Below are 11,529 nucleotides of genomic sequence, written 5' to 3'. Positions count from 1 at the left end.
TGGGGGAGGTTTTGCTGTGGTGTTTATGTTTGTTTGATAAGAAAAATAAAAATAAAAGAGCAGCCTATCACCTTCTTCAATAAATCAGAAAAGTTAATGTATTAACACTACATGTCTTTCTGGAAGAACTAGTTTAATCTCCTCAGGATGACTTTTAACAACAGTCATAAAACAGTCACATACAGCAACATGAAACATCAGAGCTGAAATGTTTCACCGGCCAAACTTCAGTAAGCTCTATCCTGATCAGGGTGGAGACACACAGACACACACACACACACACACACACACACACACACACACACACTCAATACACTCCTTACACACCAGCAAAACACACTTCCATGACACGAACGTCAAATCATATGAGTATTGACAAAGGTTATTGTTAGATTTCCACGTTACAGGGATCCCAGATACTGCCTTATGCCCGTCAGATCGTCCGTCATGCCTTCCAGCCTGTTTTACCATTAACATCTATTAACTTCTATTAACTTTTAGAAAGTGTGGTTTACCGTGGAGCGTTCAGGCCTGGGGGGTCTAAAATGAACACACACTGACTTCTTGCATGCTCATAAAGACACCCCACTTTATTCATGCAAACCAAAAGTATTTATACACTGATAACAGCAGTGTGTGGACGGTTTCTACTAGTCCAGGTGTCAGACAGATTTAAACAAAACACACAGCACATAGTCATAATACAAAATAAGTCCTGTGTCATGTTGACACAGAAATACATAATAATATAATCAAGGATAGCAGTTGATCAGCTTATTTAAAGAGGTAATTAAATTAATACAAGGTAATTAAATGATTACATTTATCATAGGTATTTGATAGCAGTTCATAATATAAGAGGGTACATTATATAAGAGAATTTCCTTTCAGTCATAAAACACTTTGTATTGACTCAACATGTCTAACGTGATGTTTGGACATTTGATCCAAGCGGCAATGCTGGTGAATTTGTTTATTACATTTCTTTTTATTTTTTACAAAAGTAATAATGTGACAGTTAGTCTTATTGTATTAGGACACTCCACTAACACTCTTGTAATTATTCATAAGTAATGTTATGGGCTGTGACCAATTGCCTTCTGACCAACCCTGTTGCTGGTGGAAGAATGATGTCACACGGCAGTTTCGCTGGAAAAGTTGCCATAGCTACTGCATCCACTGATGGGTGTACGTACTGTAGTTGCCATAGTTACAACCTATTTGCTTTCCAAATATTTAGTGATGTATTAAAATAAAGTTTAACATTTTAAATTGACTAAAGTCAAATTATCATATCCAACTCGAATGACAACCGATCACAAACAACTGTTAAATTACTGATTGTATTGATTTAAATCACAACAAGATGGGAATCCTCTGCAGGTTGTTGGCTCCTTCTTCGTGCCGTGCCACGCCAAATTGCAGAGGGAACTGTTTCCAGTTAAAAGGTCACATATCTTAGAGGACACTCAAAAAAGTAAAGCTTGTTTATTTGATAGAATTGAACAAAATATATATGTATTTTTGTTGCATAATTTGCAAACAAATCAGACGAGTTCCACAAAAATAAAAACAAGCAGCACAAATCAGCAGTAAGTGATTCACAAATATACAGTGAGATCCACAAATAAATAAAACGAGATGCACAAATATTTTGCAGTTGGCAAATATACAGGAAGAATTCCAGTAAACTGGCCCAGTTTATTTACTGGTCTGTGAAAATCAAACAGAAACTCAAACAAAGCAACAAACAGAAAACTGAGACCAGAAAGCTTTAGGTAGGAAACAGGATACGCTTTGGTATATTCAGTACTGAATTCAGTTTTATAAGGAAATGAGCTGTAAGTTTTATTGAGCATCTTGCAGAACGAGACACAGTTCTTCTGGAGATTTTGACTGTCGCTGTTGCGTTTTTTGCAGCAAAACCCAGCAGACATCATTGTGTTTTTTGTCTGAAACGTGTCTCTTATGTAATATGCTGCTTTCTTTACTGACATACAAACATTTTGCTGTAACATTTAATTTTCTGCTGGAAAAATAATGCTTGGAAATCTAAAATGTTTTTGTATTGACTCGATAATGGAGAAGTCATAAAATTAAAAAAAATCTATAACAACATTTATATTTTAAAAAATAGGGTGCCTACGACTTTTGCAGTTCTGTATAAACACTTACAATGGAATGAAATGTGCTATTATGTCAGTCATGTATCTGTGATTTTGTGAGCTTGTTTTATGCCTTAAATTAACAAAACCAAGGAGAAATCTTCTCTTCAAGTTTTAAATGATTGCAGTTGGAGTGCTTTATAATTAGATTCAGCACATGTTTTAGCCAGATCACATGACTTTAGCACTTCATAAGACATATGTTAAGGATTTCAAATGTATTGTGAAATAAGTTTCCTGTGAACGTAGCAATGCATAAATTTCAAAAGCATGACCTTCTAAAAAGAAAGTAAGGAAAATGTCATCAAAGTCTCTAGAGTGCTACTGTTAACCTACCTATAACCACATGCAAAAAAAAGAGAATAAAAATAGATTAGGTCCTTTATCCAAATGTCCAAGAAGCATTCTGAGGTTTTGCTGTTGTGTTTATGTTTGTTTAAAATCTGTATTTTCAGTTTGCAGTAAAAAACAGCCCATCACCTTTTTCCATCCCGCTTATCCTACACAGGGTCACGGGGAGCCTGGAGCCTATCCCAGGGAACTCGGGGCTCAAGGCGGGGACAACCTGGACATGGTGCCAAACCATCGCAGGGCACAATCACACATACATTCACACATAGCAGACAGTTTGGAAATGCCAATCAGTCTACAACATCAGACTACATGTCTGAGGACTGGGGAGGAAACCGGAATACCCGGAGGAAATCCCTGAAGCACAGGAAGACCATGCAAACTCCACACACACAGGGCAGAGGATGGTTTCCAACCCCCAATCCTGGCAGTACGAGGCAAATGTGCTACTGTTTTAGTATAGCGAAAAGAAATTATTTTACAGGAGTGCTGAGTAAATGCATTTCCACATGTGCAGTGATCCATAAAGAAACAGTACTGTAGTGTAAAAGCATGAAATAAGAATTCAAATTCACTAAATTTACCAGTGAAATAGTAAAACAGATATTCTGCACAAGCATAAGACTTTTATCACAATTTTTTAACTAAAATTTTAAATCAAAGAGAGGCCAGTTAAATCTGTTTCCCTGTTGCATTCTCACTGGGACAACATGCACTATGAGTCACAGTTACTGGGAGAACTCATAAAACAGAGACATGCTGAGATCACAGTAGTACTATAAATTGATCCTAACTGTTATATAATGAGGCAAACCACTTTTAAGAGCATTGATAAATCTGTTCCCCCATGTGCTCTCATTGTAAAAGCATGCAGGAGTAAAGCCTTTCAGGATTATTAAAAAAGAGAGATACAGTATAAATGCAGTGCATTCAATCTATAACAGCTATAATATACTGCTATAATATTTTTCCATGAGCACTGGGTAAGTCCTTTTGCAGTATGAGAGAAACAAGATGGAAAATGGATGAACCTCATATGTGATTATTAAGCAGAAATGCTTTAACAGTATAATTCCTGGTACTTTGGTTCTACACCAGTCATAATAAATCAGGGGGAAACTACTTATTTAAGGCACCAGTCACACCTGTTACCTGTGTGCTTCCTCTCTAAAAGTGCGTAGGGATTGAATAAATGTTGCTGCATGAAGAACATAATTATTGTACTTTAAACTCTTCTCTAGCTGTAATACACAGGGGGAACCACATTTCTCAGTGCTCCAGTTAAATCTGTTCCCCAGTGATGTCAGTGTAAACTAATTCTCTGGTGGTGAAGTGTGATGAATTATAAAAGCATGTGGATGAAACTTGTAAAGTTCGGAGGAGAAAGAGAGAGAGATTACCATAATCAATGTTGTAATTCAAAGCAATTTCAGTTGTAATATACTGTAATATATGGAGGAAAACCTCCTTTCTACAAGCACCAGGTAACCCAGTTCTCTCTGTGGTCTAGTGTGAAAGAATGAAGTACGAATGAAACTTGCTGAAAACATCATGATTTCGCACTGTAAATGATCTTTATTCATATTTGATTTGTAATGACAAAGTTCCACAATCATAATGTGTAAAAAAAAAAAACTGTGAAAGGGAACATGTATTTCTGAAATTTGCCAGAAAAAGTCAAACATTTATTTTTATTCTCACCATTTAATAAATGATTAAATCTGTGAGGTGAAAATTCATTCAGTGTTAAATACAGGAGAGATGATCAGTGGTGCTGAATTTTTACCCCCTTCATTTGTACAAGGACTGAAGTAAGGATAGAGTTTCTCAGTGAAAGACTGAGCAGTGCAAGAGTAGATATGAGAGCTGGACTTCACATCATAAATGGAGACCAGACCCTCCTCATAATCCACAAACACCCCCACCGTCTCTCTCAGTGTGAGGAGGACATGGAGACTATTAAAAGCCCATAACTCAGCCCCACAGTAGAGAATCCATCCTCAGGAGTCAGTGTAATCTTCCCCTTTCTGTTAATGTTCTCTCTTGCGACTCCAAGATCCCACGCAGTTTTCCCTCTGACCTGCACCTCATAATAAAATCTCCCTGAGGAGAAACTCTGATTTCCCAGAACACTAATAAAATAATTAAACCTCTGTGGTGTATCAAGGAGATCCTGTTGTTTGTCTCCACTTGTCACTTATTTTCCATCACAGACAGGATGAGATATGGATTTGCTGTATCAGTATACAGAGTCACATACACTGAGAGAAACACACAGAGTGAGATGTGAGTTTGCAGATAAAAAATATTAAATCATCATCAGTGGATCAGATTCATTAGGATTTATAAAAGGATTTGTAGAAGATTAAATAATTAAATATTTTTTAAATTATCCCTTGTAAAAAGGAAAAAACTTGTACAGTTGATGGTAGGAGCCTGTCAAAGATGAGAAATATAAAATGTTTTCTTTCTGAAACTTTACTTTAGTCATTTATTTGTGTTTGTAATTTTTGTTCTTCAGGAAAAACATAGAAAGAGTCACAGAAGAGTCACACACACAGATATGAGAAGACATGACTCTAAAGTCAATGATTGAGACACTGCAATATAAAAATATATAGATTTTCTAACTGCATGAGAATAAAAGTCTGACTTTTGTTTGCCTTGCACAAAAACATTTATCTTTGATAGTCAAAGAACTCAAAGTTTTATCAAGCCGTTTAAAAAAACAATAAGGTTAATCTCTGTCCAAACATACATGTTTCCTGCATGACTTTCTTAGTGAAATGTAAGAAGAAGATCAGTCTTTCTAAAGTAGAAAAGGGTTTAAGGGCTTTAGTGCATGGCAGTAATAGGGAGCTATAGTCAGGAGGATAATGAGAGACACTTTAAGACTTCCTTTTAGCTGGAGAGATCTACAGATGAAAATAAGTCTGATGATGCAGTGGTGTAATGCTGATATGTACATTTTAATATGAGAGGAAATCAGAAACCTCACTGTACCTGCATACTGCTGAATCCTCTTCAGTTCTGTTGAAACTAATCACAACAAAACATCACTTTCATTAGATTTAAGATCATTTTAATGCAACACATTTTAGACTCATGTCTAAAAATTGTTAAATATGAAAGTTTCTCACCTGTTTCCTTTAACTTGTCATTGAGTGTTTGAGTGAGTTTCTCATTCAGAGTCTTCTGAAGCTGAGACAGAGCTGTCCTCACAGTGTCCCCACTCAGATCAGTGTTAATACTGATCTCAGTCCAGTTCTTGGTGTGTGGAGGGCTGCACATGGAGGAGTAAATCTACAGTAGAGCAGGAGAGAGGAGAAATCCCTCAGCATGGTGAGTGTTGTTCTGTGATGTTCTGCATTGCCAGTGAGCAGAGAGAGGAACACTGACCTGTAGGAGGTGGAGATGCTCCTCAGTGTGTGAGAGCTGCTCCAGCTCATTGTCTCTCCTCTTTAGCACAGTGAGTTCCTGCTCCAGCTCTTTAATGAGTCCTTCAGCCTGCCTCTCTGCTGCTTTCTGCTTCTCCTCCATCACCTCGAGCAGCTCAGCCTGACTTCTCTCAATAGAGCGAATCAGAGCAGTGAAGACTTCAACACTGTCTGCTTTCTCTTTCTCTGTGCCTCTCTAAAGGAGGAACACATTTTCACTTCCATCAGATAACACTGAATAGTGAAACAAGTCGGTCCTGAATCATCTGCTGCACATCTGTCTGTGTTTTCTCCAGCTGTGTCTGAGGACAGAGCAGAAGAAAAATACTTTTGTTAAAGAAGACATTTGTCTTAATTTATCCCCATGTGTGGTGTAAGACATAAGTTTTAGTTTAGTAAATAATTTCCTCATAATGATTTATTAACGTGAATAATTTTGCATTTTAGAAGTGAAGCCAAATCAAATCATATAGCTGAACAGTGAAGGTTAAAGAAGTCCCGTAAATTAAATTCAAAACCTTCCAATCTGATCTACTACTGGATAAATTAAAATGTAATATCCATAAGAATAACCAAATCTGATTATAATCAGTGTTTCTCACCTTCCTCTCTCTGCTCTCCTCCTCTGTAGGAACAATGTTGTGATTCTTGTGATCTCCTTCAGTGCAGAACTTACACACACACGTCTGATCATCTCTACAGAACAGCTCCAGAGCTCTCTCATGTTTCTGGCATATGTAGTCCTCCAGGTTCTCCACTGGGTTTATTAGTTTGTGTTTCTTAAGTCTTGGAACATGATTATGAGGTTCTAGATGAGTTTCACACAAACTCAGAACACAATCCAGACAGGATTTCAGGGCCTTCAGCTTCTCTCCAGTGCAGGCATCACAAAGAACCTCAGGTTTGTCAGGACCACTTTTCTTCTTGAAGTGATCTGCCACCTATCTGAGTGTTGTATTTATCTTCAGTTCAGGTATCTTGGTGAATTTCTCTTTACATAATGGACAGTGACAGTGTTGACTCTTCTCCCAGCACTGTGTAAGGCAGCTCTTACAGAAGTTGTGTCCACATGGAGTGGTGACTGGATCAGAGAATACATCCAGACAGATCGAACACTGCAGCTGATCTTCAGACAGGAGACTGCTGGAGTCACAAGAAACTAGGTTTGATAGAACAAAAGTTACACATTGTTTATAAATAGAATGAATTTTACAGTCAAGTGTATTTACAAGTGTACTGTATCACTTATATAGGACATAAAACACAGAACAATGTGCATTAAAAATAATCACTGACAGGGTGGTGTGAAGTCGTTTTCATCCCAAAGCTGATTATTTTTATATAAAACTGTACATGCTTGAGTGTTTTATTTCTCTTATACAGTATCACTGCAAATCTCCAACAAAAACACTTTTTTCTTTAAGACCGTCACACTTTTATCAGTCTGTAGTTACTATAAATGTTGTGGAGCATATGCAAAAAGTTCAAAACCTTTATGTTCATTTCCAGATTCCCAGATTTTTAATGTGCTCTCAGACTTTTTGACCTTACTTTATAATTTACTTTATTTTTATTTAATTAAAAAATAAGACATGGTTCTATGTTACTGTGGAACTTAGTTTTATATTCATTGTATTTTATTTTTGCATATTTCATTATGGACTTTTATTTTGGTGTTGTCTCCTCATAGACAGGATATTGAGTACATAATATGGGGAGAGTTGTATTGTGGAGAAGAAGAGCGTGGGGACGGAGTGGAGTTGATCCTCTCCCTAGTTTTTCACTCTGAGCACAATAAAAAAGTTCAATGTCCTCAATATTTCAAGTCCATCATCATTATTGAAATTGCAGAGTTATAACAGAACTCCTGAACCCTCGATCACCTAAACCCCACGAGTTTAATTACATTATATATGTTTATCTTTAAAAGTCTGTAACAATCATTAAATTAAAGTCTAATTACAACAATTTTAGCATGATTATTTGAGCTGATCACAATTAATAATTATATTTCATAATCATATGTTTTAATTTAGCTACATATAATCAGTTATATATAAATTACTGGCAAACGTGATTTAATTACAACAATTTTTCTTTGTTAAAGCCATCGATTGATAACATATTTGTAACTTTGATTTGTGGAATTAAACAGTAATATTTAGTGGAGCTGTAGCTTAGCCATAGTACATTATTCAATTACAGATTTTGCTAAAGAATAGTGTATATTATTAGGTAACTTCTGTGTATATGTCATTAACAGGTTCTATATGTAATTGTTATTGTTTGTATCTTTTCTTTTCTTTTCAGTTTGTAAAGAAATTTAGTTGAGTTACATATGGAGGGTTTGTTCAGACTTTATTAATTATGGATGAACGTGACAGATTTCAGCGAATATTTCATGATGCTCATTTTTATGATTTATTTAATGTCACTGTGTATGGCTGCAGAGCATCACTGAAATAAATCAATATTTAAGTATTTAAATAATAAACAAAACATTGTGAGTCACATTTAATTATTTTTTCCCCAATTCCACTTCAGTATTATTCATTTATTGTCACTTTTAACTACATATCCAATTATTGAATTATTTAATTATATCAATAAATATTTCAACAATAAAGTTAAAATATTCCTCCATAGTTACACGATCTATGTAAATAAATTGCTTTCTAAGATGTTTGTGTTTTAGTGCACAAGTGTTATTCTTATATGAAAAGAGACGCATAAAGTCAACTGAAAAGACAAACCATTCACTGAGATCATTTGCATAATTTCAAATAAAATTCCATAATAGTGACAGTCCTTCATTAAATGATGTAGCACATCCACCATGCAGCACAAGCGCTTGTGACTTAGTTGTTACTATAGAAACAGTAACTTACAACTATGTAACAATTTAATAACTACAAATACAAATCATATATAAGCTGTATAACTTACAGGAAACTGGTTCATCCATGCTGCTCCTTCTTCCGCTTTTAGTTAGTGATGAGGATTCAGCCGTTTACTTCCTCCTGTGTTTTGAATCTTTGCAGTAAGCATTCACTGAAGTACATACCTTTATTTTACTCACCTCTTTTCAGGGAGTGGGAATTGTCTGTATTTATATTCCAGAGTCAGTGAATATCCTGCAGTTAATTTCAGAAATTAATGTTAAAATAAGGGCTTCTTCTGGATGGGAGCTAACTGCTTTACTCTTCCACTTTAGTCACTTCCTTGTTCACTTCGTAGTGTTTGACAGTTCCACATATGATCACAATGCAGTTTGTCTCCACCTCCCTAGCTTCACCTCTGCTCATGTGTATTTATAGTCAAACTGCACATGAAATAACAATGTTGTTTATTTCTCCTGCAGATTATCATGATTATCGGATAAGATCGTTTTCTCCTGGACCACGTCATTTCATCTTTGTACCAGCAGATGGCACTATTTAAAGCAAATGGAGGATTCATTCATTTATTAACTCATGATCACATGCTGGAATTATTTTATTGGTGATTAACACTTGTTGGTGAACTATTGTTTTATTTTTTGTTGTTTTCTGTTGTTGTTTTGCTCGTGTGCTGGTAGACACTTTGGTAAACTGATTTTCGGATAAAAAAAACGGATTGCTTTAAACTAGATGCTAGATGTGAATATGCTATATGCCTTGGGTTTATAAGTAGCACATATTTTAGACAGGTCAAATGACTTTAAGACTTCAGAAGACATAATAATTAAATAAAAGTATTTTGAATTATTGTGAACTATATTTCGTGTGAAATAATCAGTATTTATACATTAATACCAAAAGCATGAGCTTATAAAAAAGATAATAAATGTCTGTCTCATGAATATTCTGGTGTAAAGTGGAGTCCATTGTTGTCTCAATGACTGCAAGTTTCCCAGGTCCTGTGGCTGAAAAACAAACCCAAATCATCACCCCTTCACCAACCGTGCTTAACAGTTGGTTTGAGGTGTTTGTGGTGATATGCTTTGTTTGGATTTTGCCAAACATGGAGCTGTACATGAGGACCAAACATCTCCACCATGGTCTCATCAGTCCAAAGGATTTTGTGGTTAATTCAGATGCAGTTTTGAAAACCTAAATCATGCTTCATTTACTTTTGAGAGAACAGGGGCTTTTTTTTCTAGACACCCTTCCCTGAAAGCCATAGGTGTTCATTTTTTTCCTGATTGTGATGTCATGAACATAAAGTTTATGTTTGCTCTGCACCCTCCGTGTGTTCTTAATTTGCCATCACAATTCAACAATTCATACTCATTCAATACTAATGAAAGTATATACAGTCCACAACAAAAAGACAAATGTAGTTTTATTCTTTAAAATAACTTTTTTTCTTATCTTGTTATATATATATATATATTTTATTTATTATAAAAACAAAGGGCTGGTCTATTATTTTTGTCTTGGACTATACAGCAGTGTATGCATGGTCTTACCTTTACTTGTAAATGAAGTCTAGAAAACACATTGGGTGTCTCCAAATGTCTAGCTAACCCATCATCTTTCTCAGCTAAAGCATGTAATAGTTCTACAGAGCTGCCACGATTAGAAGAGGTTGTACTCTCATTGTTAGCACGAAATGCTAATTTCTGTTCGGCTAGGAAGCAAGTTGCGTTAATGAGGTCTTTCAAAATCTCTCGGTTTTCCTTTACCTTAGCATTGTGGATGCTAATATTTAGTCTCCGCTGTTTGTTCAAAACCAAATCTATCCTTGCGCTTTCAAAAGTTTTTAAAGCAATTTGGCTTTGAATGTGAATAGTTGAACTTTCATGTCTGCTGAAGCTTCTTGGTATATTTTTCAAGTCACAAAATCCTGTTGTAGTCCAGACATTGTCACTCGTTGAGAACAAAAGGCAGGGAAAGCAGAAAAGGCGGTTTCTCGTAGCACAACCACACAGCCAGTCTTTTCAGATGTACCACTCCGTTTGAAAAGAGCGTGTTATCTTCTGTCCCGTTGTTTGAAGCAAATCTTTTAGCTCCGGCATCGTCTTCCTTTATTTATCACTTCCAGTTTTGATTTGATTTGCTTATATATATAATCCAATTTTGCAGTCAGGGCAAAAAATAAAAATAAACGGACTGATGCGGTGCACTTGACATTCTCTACTTGACTTTTTTTAGCTAGCATATTACCCACAATGCCATTTGTCTGTAATACGTGAAGAACAATAGCAGAACAATCCCGTATGCTCACACACGCCCCCTTCAGTGAGGCAGAGATGCTGGCTGCCTCCCCTCCTGCTTTTTCACTGCAGTGTTATGTCAGATCTGCAAGACTAATAAACTATACACATACGTGAAATACATGAACTAGACTATGGAATGTGAGGACATATAATAAAAGTGTGTACAAACATTACATTGGTGACATACAGAGAGATCAATTGCACGTGCTCAAGTTGAGCGCAAAAAAAAAATTAAAAAATGAGCAGCTCAACCCAGTTTGTGAGGGATTGCGCAATCCGAGAGGAGGCTCAGCTCCTCACTGCCTCCCTTCGTGTCTTTCCCCGTATTTGAACAGGAAAATACACAAATTCAGCGATATTCACTATAAAAATCATT

At 36.0% G+C, this 11,529-nt stretch overlaps 1 pseudogene; it reads right to left on the bottom strand.

Annotated features, from left to right (window-relative positions):
* Positions 1-3,895: 3,895 nt before the first annotated feature.
* Positions 3,896-9,987, bottom strand: LOC128610253 (E3 ubiquitin-protein ligase TRIM39-like; annotated as a pseudogene).
* Between the last annotated feature and the right edge of the window lie 1,542 nt (positions 9,988-11,529).

This window comes from Ictalurus furcatus, chromosome 7 (genome assembly GCF_023375685.1).
Source record: "Ictalurus furcatus strain D&B chromosome 7, Billie_1.0, whole genome shotgun sequence".
NCBI classification, from domain to species: domain Eukaryota; kingdom Metazoa; phylum Chordata; class Actinopteri; order Siluriformes; family Ictaluridae; genus Ictalurus; species Ictalurus furcatus.
This window is presented reverse-complemented; position numbering and strand designations above follow the sequence as displayed.